This window comes from Vanessa cardui, chromosome 16 (genome assembly GCF_905220365.1).
Source record: "Vanessa cardui chromosome 16, ilVanCard2.1, whole genome shotgun sequence".
Lineage (NCBI taxonomy): Eukaryota > Metazoa > Arthropoda > Insecta > Lepidoptera > Nymphalidae > Vanessa > Vanessa cardui.
In genome coordinates this window covers 13,635,626-13,651,414 of record NC_061138.1, presented here as the reverse complement: position 1 = coordinate 13,651,414, position 15,789 = coordinate 13,635,626, and positions in this window count along the sequence as shown.

Sequence of the window (15,789 nt, the reverse complement as noted above, 5' to 3'; positions counted from 1 at the left end):
TTTACCGAAATGCCCCATATGTCGTTAGTTTTTTTAATATTTATAGTTTTAAATACTTTTATGACATCTATTGCAGAAACCGTTTCAAATGAAAAAACAATAACGCATTTAGAAACACTATTATTTAATAACCTAGCTGCATTTGATGTAGATGATTTTAAATGAAATGTTATTTTATGGGGTACTTTATCAAAAAATGATTCAAATAAATTAGCAACCTCTAATTCAGAACTCGTGTATCTACTACCTGTGTTTAATTCTATTGGTATCATTTCCTTTTTGGGTTTTCCACTAACACTACTAATAACATCCCATGTGGCTTTAATTCTATTATCAGAATCCAGGATTTTTTTCTTTAAATATAAGGACTTAGCAGAAATGCATACTGTTTTAAAAATTTTGGAATATTTAATGACGTATTCTAAAAAGGCTACGCTTCGATTCCACCGCCTCATATCATATAAGTCGTATAATTTATTTCTACTTTTATAAATACCAACAGTAGCCCAGTCACTAAACTTTAATTTTGTGTTACTATAACATGATTTCATTTTAAATATATTGTTAAATTCTTTTAGTATTACTTCAAAAAATGAATTATAAAGCTCATTTGGATCCTGTGTCGTAAGATCTAGATTAGACAATTTATACGCCACAATATCTTTAAAACAATGTAATTTGTTAGCCGTTATTGGCCTGTATGTTATTTTTTTTAAATGATTTATTTCTTTGTGTTCTAATGAAAACTTCTGACCACAATGGTCAGAAGTTAAATTATTTATAATTGATACTTCATATATTTCACAGTCACAGAACACATTATCAATACACGTAGAAGTGCCGTCGGTTATTCGCGTCGGTTCATTAACTCTATGAGTTAAATTAAATGACATAAACAAGGCCACCAACCGAACACTTAACGTAGTTTCTTTAAGTAAGTCGACGTTAAAGTCCCCACATACAATTATATATTTATTAGTTTTACATAGCTTTTTAAGAATGTCCTCCATAGTGGTTTCAAACAAATAATAATCTCCCGATGGGGGCCGGTACACGCAGACTATAATGTACTGTGGAAATTCCACGCAGGATAGTTCGATAGTACGTTCGATAGAGAGGGCCACAATATCTTTTCGAGATTTACAAACGATATCATTCCGTACTAATATTAATGAGCCACCACGAATAGCACTCCCTCTTAGGAACGCACTTGACAGTTTAAAGTTTGAAATATTAAATATGTCAAATTTTTTAACCCAATGTTCTGTGAAACAAAATACATGTATTTTATAACACTCTGAAAATAATTCTATTTCATGATCTTTGCCACCTATGCCCTGTATATTTTGATGTATAATATTTAAGTAAGAGGGCGCAGATGTTGTCGTTTTATTTAGTTTAAACTATTAATTTGAGTATTTTTAATTTTGTCGGTGTTAATATAAATTAAATTATTATTTTTATTATACATATGATCCTTGGTAACATTACTTGTAAAATAATTTTTGATATTGTAGGCAATTAGGTTACCAATTTGTCTTTTCGATTTCATTGGTAGGTACATAGTATCCTCTGTCCACTTAAATCTATGAATGAATTTATTAATGTCAAATAACATTAAATCATTACTGCAATGTCGAGTCAAATTATATAGACATAGGTTTAAGTCATAAATATGTAAATTCTGTGCATCTGTCAAGGTATGTGAATATGGAAATAAACTAATTATAAATTTGCATTTCTTTTGATTTTGGATTTCAATTAATAATTTAATATCCTTAATTAAACTCTTTTTGTTTAGAGACAAACTGTCACCATGCATTAATACTACTACATTATTAGAACCCAGATGCATAGAATTTATTTTATTTATTTGGTATTGATAGGTTGCCCCGGGTGAGCATGTGTTAAATACATTTTTTATTTCACTTTTAATTATTGAGCCAAAGCCCTGTCCTAACTTATCCGATACTATAATAACATCTTTATTTAATTCTAACCCCAGTTTATTATGGTTATGGATCCCTGGTGCACATTGACTCAATTTGATAGGTGACATTTTACTTTACTCCTTCCCGCTATACAGAATTTAAATTGTAAATAAATTGCTACTTTAAATAAATAAATTTAATAATAATGAGAGAGCTTTCTGTGTTAATATCTAATATATTCAAGAGAGGTAACGGGAGCAAGATCAGCTTGCGAGCAGCCGGTACCGCGCTCCGGAAGTCGGAACTAACGCCATTAAAACTTACAAGTAAAATGCATACATTATTTGGCACGTTTATGAAGAAATCACTAGTGTTATTAATAGTTAACTCGTATACAGCCACGGGGTCGCCTTCGTGCCACTACAAAAATATATAATTTAAGCAGTCAATCAATAAAAATATGCTTATTTAAATTGGCTTTTATTAAACAGACTATATATTTTAAGTGAAGCTACTTCCAAGTCTGAAATCTACAAATTACTATTACAGCCCTGATGTAATTCACAAACAATTATATAAGAAAATTAAATCAAGACCAAAATAATCTGGGTTTATTTTAGCTAAAAAGTCACTTTATAATTCGTTATATATTTCTGAACAAGATATAACTAAAATAAAAGAATGGCCTAAAATATTTTTGATGATGTCTCCATAAAACATAATTGACCAAATTAATTCACCAAACCAAACTTGTACTCAAATAAAGATCAGTCAAATAATATCACACATAGTACGTGCTATTGACTAGAATGATAATTAGGACACTGCCGTCTGTAGTCGGTTTTCGACATTAGTCACACGCGTGAGTTACGAAGTGAGTGCTTATAAATCACATTTTATTATGATATTAATAATATTAGAAAAGTTAATGTTCGCCAGCAACGAATAACTCAATTTATTACCCTGCAAACAAGAAGGAAAATATCGTGAAAAACGTCGTACATGAACTGCAAAAGTGAAAACAATCCAAGAAATCTTTTCGAGTAACGCTGTAAAACATATCTGATGCTTATGAGATGAATTAGGTAAAGTACGACACAATTTAAATGTAGCATCGGCAAATTCAATAAAACCGATTACTGTCAATTCATACAACCAATAGTAATGTCTCCGTATCTCGCCATTCGACGCTATTCGTCGCTATAAAGTCACGCGTCATTTCAACCCAAGAAAGCAAATGCATATAAATCAACGTGTCAAATTGTATAACGTTATTGCGTAAAGAAAAGAAATGAGTATTCAAATTTTGGGATAGCGTACTTCATTCGAATGTGATCGGTTTTACGAGTTTTGCCGAGGCTACATCTAAGATGTGTCATACTATGCTTAATAATATCGATACTGTTAGATGTTTATCTGTTCTTAATTATAGTTCTTTGCATTCGACGCTGACGATCGCAGGCATTGAACCTGTACATAACAAACACTGAGTGTGTGAACGTTGCTTTAAAAAAAGTTTTTCACGGTTTCTAGTGTAACATTTATACATTTGTAAAATCTGCAGTCGAGTTAAAAGGTTTTATCTTAAAGTGTTGTTCAGAGTAAAAAGACAAGTTTCCAGCGCTGCTGAGCACGAGTTACATTTTATAAAAATAAAATAAGCGCTCTCTCGGCGTCGGAGCGCCCGCCGGCCGCGCGGCCCGCACGCTGCCCTACTTTGCTCCACCTGTACGTTTCAGAGCTTAGTTCTCGTGAAGGTTACCCGAAAATAGCGCAGAACTTACCTTTATATTAAAACGTAGTTCGGTCTGCAAACCCTTGCCTCGCCCACAATATCTCTTTCTTAATGAAGAGTTATTTGAAAATTTAATACCGTGTTCATTTTGTTTCGATCCATAAACAGCCTTCGCTTTAAATATCGCCGATTTAGTTTATATTTGGCTTTATTCAGGGCTCCGCATTAAGCAAACATTTACCGAAGAATGAGTACGTTAAAAGCTTGTGACAAGGAGTATGTATATTAATAAATATTTTTTCTATACATGGATGTGCGAGTTAATTATTAGAGCTTGGCGTTATTAATATTATATAGAGTATTTAATTTTGAACAGGTGGTCTAAATATACACTTTGGTATATGTCGGGGCCCACTCAAATTAAGAACATTTAAGATTTAACATTCGATGAGATCACAATTATTGATAAAATATATTCAACCCCTGATCCCTACCCCTTATTTTATCATTACTCTATTTGCATTCAAACTCAATAAAAGCATAGAGATCTCTTGCAACATATATTATATTTCGAAGCGATATATTCTGTGACATTTTTATTACGTGAATAATGAGTCCTAACTGTGACCTAGCTCGGGAATAGAATTACATTCCAAGGCATCAATGGTCGAGACTCTAGAGTCAGGGCAAGAGCTTGTGGCATGATTACTCGTTTGATTAACCTCTACTTCGCTACGTCAACTGCTCTAAGGATTCGCCTCCCCTCCCCACCACCCGCCCCGCCCGCCTCTAAGCTCGACAAGCTAATTCATTGAGAACTTTCTGGATTCACTGTGACTCGGTAACAAAGCGCTGTTTTGCAGGACCGTTGAAACATTAGACTTAACTAGATCATTAATATCGTTCAATCCTGAAAACGTTTTGTAACGATATTGCTCGAAATAAATCAGGCAGATTATGTCACTTTTGACAAACTTATTTTTGCCTGAAATGGATTGGCTGTATCAATAATTAAATATTTTGCCCATTTGATACTGGCAAAATCAGTGCACACACACACTAAAAGCTATTCAGCTTACAGTTTAATTAAATAAATTTTCAAATATTACATAATGTTTAATTAGTAAAAGATATTTTTCAATTCTTAAACATAAAAACGTAATTATTATACATCAGTATATAAATAAGTTATTCTTCGATCATCCGAAGACCTTTTTATGTACATGTGTCCAGCGATATACATACGTCATCAGGATCACCGATTTTCATGACAACTATTTTGTTTGAAAGTACCAGCTCAAGTATACTTCCGTATAAATGCTGTCAAGATCTACTAAAGCCAGTACGATATTTGAGCAAATGTAATATAAATCTACGAACATGGGCGAATAATTGTTTAGCACCAACCGACACCGATGACTTTGTGCATTAAATACTAAAGTTTCAGAGACAGTTTAGTCAAAAGTCTCTCAAGACCTTACACGAAACATTACAAATAATGTAATATTTTTTGTTAAGTTATAATAACTTAATATACCCTATAATTAGTACGATTATATGTATGAGAAACGGATCACGTTCCTGTTTGGCGCGGAGCTGTGAAAAAGTCGCCTTCATTAGAGTTTTTGTAACAAGGCTTCATCATACAAAATTATAGTCCATTGTCAAACTCGAGAGAGAGAAAATAGAAGTTGGCCGACGTTGTGATGAGCGATTGTACGCTAATTCGCAGAGGACCCTCCGAGGCCGCGCTTTGATTCGAATTGAACATACATATATATTTTACATTAATTTAACTATACGATGTAACATTTAGCTTTTTCGCAGTGGATCAAAACCAAAGACCCCGTTTTCAAATTCGGAGAAGCACCATTGAGCTTTCATTTTCGTATAATTTTCTCCTCGTGATCGCCGCCGAAGAAAACAACGGAGTGCGAATTTTACTTTCTTTTGAAGTATTACTTCACTTTTAGAATTTTATTGAATTTAAAATTCAAGTAGCGGCTGTACAAACACTCGTGCACATACTTCACGCCGTGACGCGTGCGATAGCGCTGTGCGGAATTACACAACAAAACTCTCTTGTAAACGCGACTGGGAGCTGACTCTAATTATGTTGAACAATACCAAATTACATCACTACACTTTTATGTTGAGTGTGAACGATGTACCGCGCATACAACCTTTAAAGGGATGTACGAATGCAGTGTACGAAATATGTTTTCTAAAGCAAATCGTCTGATAAAATACTTATTACATTTACTCATTAACAGTAATTATGTAAATGTTTTCGATTTTCCTTTAACTGCTTGAATTCATATTTATAGATATCACATACTTCCTTTATATATAATAAAAAATATAAAATTGTGTTATTTTTTATTAATATGGCAGGTTAATTCACATCATGTGTAGTTGTGGAAACCATAATATAAATATAATAAGATTCGCTACTTGATTCAACCCAGACGAGCTTGGACGAAGCTTTACCAAGGCAAGGTACAATTGACCTCATATTTAAATAAGAAATTTATATTCAATATATTCTCTAAAAGCTGTAGTTTACATGAAGTAAGCACGGTCTGCGCCACTCGTAACGTACGCGAAGTGACAGCGTGTCACGTGCTGTTATAGTTGGAGGCGGCGCGGCCTCCGCAGAGCGCTCCGCGGGGCAGCACTAACATGCTCTCACCTTCCTCAGGGTATTTACAGAACACATTTTCTTAATAATTGTAGTAGATACATAACATCACTTTGCCAAAACACAAATTAATGAGTAGTTAACTATCTTTTTATTATTATTCCTGTTATAATGATGACGGCGTCAAGATTTATGCAAATAAAGTCCTTTAAGCTGTATACGATTAATAAAACTAAAAGAGGACATCCAAGGGATGAAGGGCCGAGGGGAGGAATGATCGGGGGCGGATCACATGAGCTCACCTGTATTTACTGCCCTCATTAATTAGTTCAGATCACTTGAGAGCTCAGCGGGCCATAGTGTGGAGTAAATAGGACGCTGTCACGTCGGCGCGGCGCTGATACACGGTGACACGCTCCACTGAACCGGTCACCTACTTCCTTAGCCGTGGGACTCGCCATGAGCTGCATGCACTCTTTATCGTTTAAATGTGCCGCACTGTTTCTTGGTCTTCTCGTAGACAAATTACCTAAACGCTTTAAAGCAATAACTTTGAATCTGTTCTAATACCTGAGAAAAACTTATTACGTTTGTGTTAATTTAATACAATTATTTCAAACTTGAGTCAGAAGTCACTTTGTAAGGTTTATTCACTTGTGAGGTTTTGCTAACCTTATGGTGATTATTTTTATGCAGGCATATCTTTAAATGCTATACTTATCATATTTAGAGTTTCGAAAATTTTTCGTACTGTGTTAGTTTTTTAAACAAACATTAATTAATTGGATTCGATTTATAAGGGGAACGAACCCGTGTCATTATTTACCTATTTAAACAAACAACATAATAACATCTTCCATCATCTGCTTGGTGCTATGGCTATCTGTGGCCGAAGTACCCTGTTCGCTGGCTTCCTGACGTAAGTAAAGAAAATATATATTAATTTTCCGCTGCAAGTCGCGCCCCGCCCGATGCCGAGCGGCGCTCGTTTAGCGGAGCGCCCACCGAAAGGCTCAGAAAACTCCGAGTTATGTACAAATAAATACAAGCAATTTCACAATAAAACGCGCTAGATAAAAGCCTACCGTTGGCACTTTCCAATATTCTACAAAATGTCACACGGAATATTTTTATTCGGGGCCAGAAGCGTGGCTTCATCTGTTATTGAATGCTATCCGAATATTTTTCTTTGTTTCGAAACTAAGGGATAACAAAAGGTAGGAGAATTGCTTGTACATGTTATGTGAAGAGGTCTTACATGTCCGGGTTGAGATTATTCGGAGGCGCATGTTACGAGTATATTACAAATTACCGAGTTTAATACGGCTCTTGCGGAACTACGTTCATTATTTCGTAGAGAGTAGGGAGGCTAGATTAGTTGGAATATACTCAATCTTCCGTCAACATTTTCCCTGGCAGTGTTTAATTAAATTATAATATAGAAAACAATATATGGTAAAGTTTCAATAAAACAAAACGTTACATACGCAATTCATAAATAAATGAAGAATATGATATGATATTGTATATCAACCCATATATCTTGAAAGGAAGGGTTCTACAATATTATTTTTCGTTAATTTAAATTCGTTAGCGAAAATAAAACGTTCAAGGTATCTTATACAAAACATCTACTCATCCTCGCGACTGGTATCTCGGCCAACCTTTCAAACCTTATCTTTCGTCTCGTAAACGTTTTTCAGCGAAGACTAGGGAATATTTTTACGACGAGAACAAACGTAAACGTACGCATGTATGTATTCATTGAATAAAAGCCAGTAACACACATTCATGAAAGTTTTATTCTTTTATCAAGCGACGCCTTTTCTCGTCGTCCGCCGCTCGTCAGCGAGGGCGCGCAATACCGCCATATTTTGGTAGCGAGTGAGGCTGAGTTCGCAATAAAGAAGATTTATCTCGGTGTTTGCGTCCGAGAAGCTGTAACGAGCGGAAACATCGCGTGACGCGACAGTCGCTCCATTGTGGCGGCTTTCATGGCGCTGTCCCGGGCGGCGAGCGAATACAAGCGCGGGAGTTAGTGAGCAATCTTGCTATATTTATTCCTTCTATAAATTCTTTTATCTTCTAATTGATCTGTACAACGAGATTTTATGAACCTTTTAATAATAAAACAGTTGTGGGTAAACAATTCGTTGTACTACAGAAATATTTGCAGAATAGTCATATGCCCGTTTTCGCTGAGAACATATCAATGACTAAACAATACCAAACGCGATATAGATACGCGATAGCTATATGAATGTTCACACGTCTAGCATACAGACTGACAGAGAGACTATATCCAAGATCACAAGAATAGTGTTTAGACGGCCACGGTTTACGAGTAAAACCTGCATAAATATAAGCTAATGCTTTAATTGTGAGCCGAGATGGCCCAGTGGTTAGAACGCGTGCATCTTAACCGATGAATGCGGGTTCAAACCCAGACAAGTACCACTGATTGTTCGTTGCTTAATTTGTATTCTTAATTCATCTAGTGCGATGAAGGAAAACATCGTGAGGTAACATGCATGTGTCTAATTTCATAGAAATTCTGCCACACGTGTATTCTACCAACCCGCGTTGGAACAGCATGGTGAAATATCATCTAAACCTTCTCCTCTACGGGAGAGGCCTTAGCCCAGCAGTGGGAAATTTACAGGATATTGTTTGTTGTTGAATGAATGCGTTATATTATCGTGGTCACGTTTTCTGACGCCACGAACGCGTCTGAAGCGAGAGTTAATATCGGCTAGCGTTTAGTGCCGCGTTATGTGTCTTTATGGCCCTGAGATCCGAATTACCGGCCTTATAACATTAGAGCTGTTTTACACGAAATATTGCTTTTTGCGCAATATTCTGTTATTAATGGAAATAACGTTTAACGAGATGTTATTTCTTGTACTTATTTATAACGAATAACAAGTTCGTGCCGCAGAGAAATTGTAGTATTTATTAATAACATTATAGAGAAAAGAAACCGCCTCGTGTACAATCATCCATTAAGTATACAAACCGATAGGAACAATGACTTTGTACTCCTTATCGTGAGTCAATATTAGCCGTCGCTAATTTGAGGGTAGGTTGGTGATTGTGGATTTGAACCGTGTAATACATAATATATGTGTTATAATAGTGAGAATAAAGTATTTTAATCCTTGAATGATTTGTGCGTGTGACGAATAAAAACGCTTAAGTTATGCTAGTGCTCAAGTAAGTGAAACATAACCACGTATATATGTAAAGGTTTGTTTAAACGCTCTGATTTTTGGGCTTTTTTTGTCTAGATAACTACAGGCATAAAATCTTGGTTCCTAATGTAAGTGGCGCGTTGATCCGATGTAAGGAATGGTTTATATTCTCACAGCGGCGTTGTCTATGGGCGGTGGTGACCATTTACCATCAGGTGGCCCACATACTCGGCCACCTATACAATAAAAAATATACCAAACCAATTTGTAAGCTATTTTATGTTAGAAAGTTTTTTTTGAGAAAAAGTAGCTTTAATTAAGTATTAATCCTTACTATTTAAAATACATATTCGTTTTAAATGATTTATGTAAATAAATACTGCCTTCACATTTTTCAATTTGAAGGCAGTTTTAGAAATATTACGTGATATTTAAATGAACGAGCGCAAAACATTAGCGACGCGTTAGAAGATACATAAGCGCAGTACCGCCAATTAAATCTACTGAAATTGTGATTAATCGAATCGAATATTACACGCGCACTCAGACGCGGAGCCGTTCCATAAACAAGAATAACAAAATTTCACGAACTTGTCTTCTGTTTAATAAACTTTGATAATATAATAGAATCGTAGACTGTCTCTAAACATACAACAGCAGCCAGTAACTTTCCCACTGTTGGGCTAAGGATTCCTCTCCCTTTGAGAAGAAAGTTCGGAACATATTCCACTACGCTGTTCCAATTCGGGCTGGTGGATTACACATGTGGCAGAATTTCAATGAAATTAGACACATGCAGATTACCTCACGATGTTTTCCTTCCCCGCTGAGCACGAGATGGATTATAAACACAAAATAAGCACTTACATATTCAGTTGTGCTTGCCTGGGTTTGAGCACCCATCTCAGCTCAGCGATCGGCCATCTCTAAACATAAGGAAATTATTTGAACATGAACGTATTTATTTAATATAATTAGTTTCTGTGCTTATGTACTTAGTCGCGAAATTAAATCGTTCTCGTCCAAATATTATTGAGTTTAGAATCTGTCAAGAGCAGAGGCTTCACGAGCTGTTTTTAGAAATCAATATTTCGACTGAACATTACAGGTTAATGTTCCATAAATAAGTTACTATTGATAAACTTTGAATAAAAGTATTAATATAGTATTTAAGGACAAATACAATACAAAATTATATAATTATCAGAGTAAATCATACAGACAGAACAAACTGCCTCGGTTCTTAAATTAAAACAAATGAAGCGTTTTATTTGAAAAAGTCATAACCTTTTTAGTGAGTTCGTTTCATTTTGAGAAAGCGTTTTGGTGATAAAACGTTCGCATTCTAGAGATTTGTTTGTCATGTCGATTATATTAATTGTAAAATTGTTTTGTCATTTGTCTGTTACAACATGGAACCTGATAACACTTGACCTAAACACGCATATGAATCAATTTATACTTAACATCAAAAGTATAACACCTCGCCTCATTGCCTCCACTGGTGATAGGAGGGCTGGTTCGTTTTTTGCCAAGAGGATCGGAATTGCGATTCAACGGGGAAATGCTGCTAGCATTCTTGCCACCATTCCACGCGGTCAGGATTTGTACAGTAACTAGTTTTATTTCATATTTGTATTATATTTAAGAATTTAATGTTATTAATATTTATATTAATATATCAAAACTTTGACATTAAATATTAATATTATTTATATATGGCTATTATTATATACTATGTCATAGAGACGTATCAATAATATTCGTATGTTAATCCGCCCAACATCTAAAGCAAAATATTCACGCTGATAACTTCTATCTCATTTTAATTCATTTTTTTAAAAACGTTATTATTATACAATAAATATATTTTGATGGTGTCTCAAACTCATTAAAGTTGATAAATAAATTCAATTATCCTCTTTTAAAACCGAACACAAGGGCTTTTACCGTAAAGCTTTCGAGCACATCACGTGTATATCCGACCCGGATTTCTCAAAATAGCCGGAATTGTACCGTCAGTAATATTATAGCGCGGAAATAAATTTGTTTGTGTCACAATTAACCGTTATTTTCTATCACTACAATTCCATTTTTATCCTAATGACATAAGTATTTCAGTACGAAGACAGATGTACATATTTTTGACTTACACCCTTGAGATTTATAGTGAATGAAGTTACATTCACCCTTCCAAGCGGAACACAACAATACTGGTAGAATATCTGATGAGCGAGTGGTACCTACCCAAACGGACTGCACAAAACCTACCACCAAGTCAGAAACTATCGTTAGTTAAACGCTCGTCTCCGCTATGACGTAATATATTAAAGGAAATTGATTCCTAATATTTATTAGAAATTCCTTTCAGTCAGCAGCGTATTCGTTTTGCTTCTACAATGAACGCGAGGCGAGGTTGCCTTTCAGCAGCAAGCTTAATTGAGATTATTTTCTTAATATCCGATTTTATGCTTTATGTTCAGCTACATAAGGATCGAAATTAACTAGCCTCCAGTCGGGCATAAATATTACAGGTAGATTTTATGAGTTGTAATTATAAAGATGTTTTTATGTTTCAAACTTGTTTATGGAACATGAAGTTGCCCTGTTTCAGGAAACTTTGAAAAGCGGTGAAATTAATTAGGTTATATGGTTTGTGTTGTATGTTAATGAATTTTGGAGTGTATGGCGACGGCGCGGGGGAAGCTTGAGTTACTAGCCGAGTGCTGTAAAGAAGTCGCCGACCCCCGGAGCAGCTTCTTGAGAAAGTCCAATTAAGAATACGAATTTATGTTTTGTATTATAATTTAATGTAACGTATATGGAAGTGATTAGTTTGTTTCGTATGTGCATTAACAATTAGACACGTTATTGAGGGACACGTACTTCGAGGTCCTGAGAAGTGCATACCCCGAAAAAAAAAATGTCGGTATTTATTCGACAAGATATTAATAAATGCTGTGATTTGTATGTTTAACGTGGTGTCCATTCCGTGCTAGTGTGTTATTAAAATATCTCATTATACACAGTATAAGATACACAATACATAAGTTAAAAGGATGTTCAAGGAAAGAGGTTGAACGTCCTCTAAGTGAGCTTTTGACCTAAGAGTTGGTAAAAGAAATACCAGCGGTTAGATTTGATTCATACAAGACCTCTACTGGAGTGCGATGTCGTACATCCTTATTTTCGAAAAGCGAATTGGTCGTTCCAGTCGTGTAAGAATTATTAAAATACAATATGTGTTTTAATTTAATTTAAAGAAAACAATATATGATGTAACTTGGTGTAAAGTGTACAATTTTATTTCTGCAGTCATATAGACTGCGATTTGTTACTAAGAGCAATGTAACCATTATTTATATAACTCTTGTCATCATAAATAAGGAAATAATTAAATAAAATTATAAGCGAATTCCCTCGCCCACGGTGCACATTCCTATATATAACACAAATGTCTATAGGGACCCATTTCCATTAGATATTATTAAAACACCAGGATCATAAGGGCTTAAGTTGGTAACTCTGACCTTTCACTTGAAGGCAAGTAGCAACTTGCGATGTATTAGTTACATGATTGTGTAAGCCTCTGCTGTAAACTAGTTACGTTTGCCTTCAGTCTTTCACATAAACATTTCATAATTGTCGAAAACAATTTCATGTCTTACGTTGTAATTTAACCATAGTCCCGATTAAGATGTAAGGTATTTGAACACTAATACTTGTTCATGCCTGGACGAGCTTTGAGCGAGCCCGTCTGGGTTTGTACAACAATTCATCGTATATTCTAACGCCAAACAGTAACTGTACCAATGTATTCATTCATATTATATGTTTAAAGAGTGAGTGAGCCAGTGTATTGACAGAGGACATTCCATTCATATAGATTTAGTTACTAATATAGGCAAAGATTGATGGCGCATTGGTTATGTAAGGGTTCAAATTTCTCGCCGATGTGTATGGGCTGTGGTGACTTCGTAACGAGTGACTCGATTGCTCGTCTTATAAATGGGAAATCAAAAGTGACGACATGGATCGAAAAACATTTTTTTCCAATACTCAACGTCTAATAAAAAATGGCGGAAGGTTTTCCATTAATCAGTTTATGAAAATAACAGAATTAATATCAGATAGACATCTTCACAGCGTCAAGCAAACTGTCTTGATTTCATGAACCAACGAGAATATAACAATAAAAACAGTTGCCGAAATGGAGCGAAAATTAACTTTCGATCGTAAGGCCTTCCCTGGCGCTTCGCATGACTTGTGCAAAAAGTTTTCTCTGGCCTAATTTGTTTATATGATCTCGCACAGGGTGCTGGAGGAAAATATCGTAGAATTTTGACGTATTTATTTTCACCAACCCGCCTTAGAGCGGCTTGGTGGAATAAGTCTAAATTTTTCTTGTCAATTCGATAGGAGGACTTTAATTGTCATCAGTTGAACATAATATGCAGTATCTAATGATTGCAGTATGATTATAGTATGATCGTATGATAGTATGATCTTAACAAAATAAATTTTAAAATATATTTTATTTTTACGTGCGGCTTTATAGATAGAAACCAACGTTTCATGATTCACGAACACGTGGCATCGAAATTACTTGATTTACACATTTGCGTGGTCTCGATGAGTATTGAATTACGAAGGGGTCGGAAGTGGCAGTAACCGTCGAGGTAACCACTGCACGGCGTACGTGCGACCTATATTCTCTTGGCCTCACTGCGAACGCACCGATGCTGGTTTATCTTACAAAACAGAAATATCTGTAACAGATACTTTAGGATGTAACTGTTACTGTAAAGATATTTCTAAACACCGTCGATGCTCCATCAACCATGGGAACTATTATATCTATTGTGCCTAAACTAGTTCATTGACCATTAATATAAATAAATAACTAATAAATTATATTGGACAACATCACATACATTACTCTGATCCCAACGAAAGCTGAAACACTAGTGTTAAAGATGTAACGACGGTACCACACACACCCGAAACAACATAGAAAACTAATGAACTTTTTCTACATCGACCAAGAATTAAACCCGGTACCTCGAAGTGGTGTACCCATGAAAACCGGTGTACTCACTGCTAGACTCCGGAGTCGAAGTATATCAGACCAAAGCAAAAACAAGTAAGACCGAGGGGTAACAATAGCCGACAAGACTCTCCAGTCCCGCTCAGATGTTATGAAGTGTATAATAATAATATGTAAGCAAGACGTCCCGCCGTTAATTGTCTGCGAGGCGAAGGCCTCCTGATAATTTCCGAAGCATTATCTGTATCTTACCTGAAAACCACTTTACAAATTTCCCTTTGAAACATTAGCTTGCAAATAATTATTTTGTATTAGCGGGGGCGCGCCGCCGTGCCGCTGGGGTATCGCGAGTAAATAATACATTATATATGATACAGTGTATTTTATTGCTCATTACATATTATTTTATTTTAAATATTAATAAGCGTTTGAACTGTTTGAACTGCTAATATTAATATAAATAATTTACCGTAATCCGTGCTAAAAGTATGCGTGAATGAAATAAACTAGTTATTTATAATTAAATAGAATGTTTAGCATATTATTTATTATTTTATTACAATAAATAAAATGAAACACTACCGCTTCTCAACTCCCTAATATAACCTACGTGAACATTTATAAACGTGAATGTTTATACAGATATCCTTAAAGTATAGGCATCCTAATATAACAGTAAAAGCTGCTTACGGATTGTAAACACTGTCCTGAGATAATCTTGACAATAAACAATAACAACATATATTAATTTAATCTGGGAATCGAACCTTGGACACTAGGGTATGCGTTCCTATAGCCTTTTGGAATTTCAGAGATCGTGCCAAACCTTGTAATGACGAATATTTCTCATTGAAAATGACTTCAGTCCACATGAATTAAGGCCGAAAACAGGTACTTTTAAAGAGTTCATATGATTGGAGATCATTGGTCTTTCCCAATGCTCTCCATATGAACTGCTCTTAACCCGCAAACGAGTCCTGCGCTCCAGACCTCAGACCTCCGTATGGCTCATTGCTCCTCTGATGTAGCAAATGTAATTAATTTGTTTCGACATAATTACCTCGCAATGGCTTGCTGAGAGCGGCGTGGCATTAACCTACCTTAAAAGCTCTCGAGATTATGAACACGGTTCATTTAAAGGATTCGTAATTATACCTACTTAATTTGTTTACTCTGAAAAATGTTTTGCAAGCTTTCATTATTAAAACGGAAACGAGCCGTAACAGTTCATTCGACAGAATACC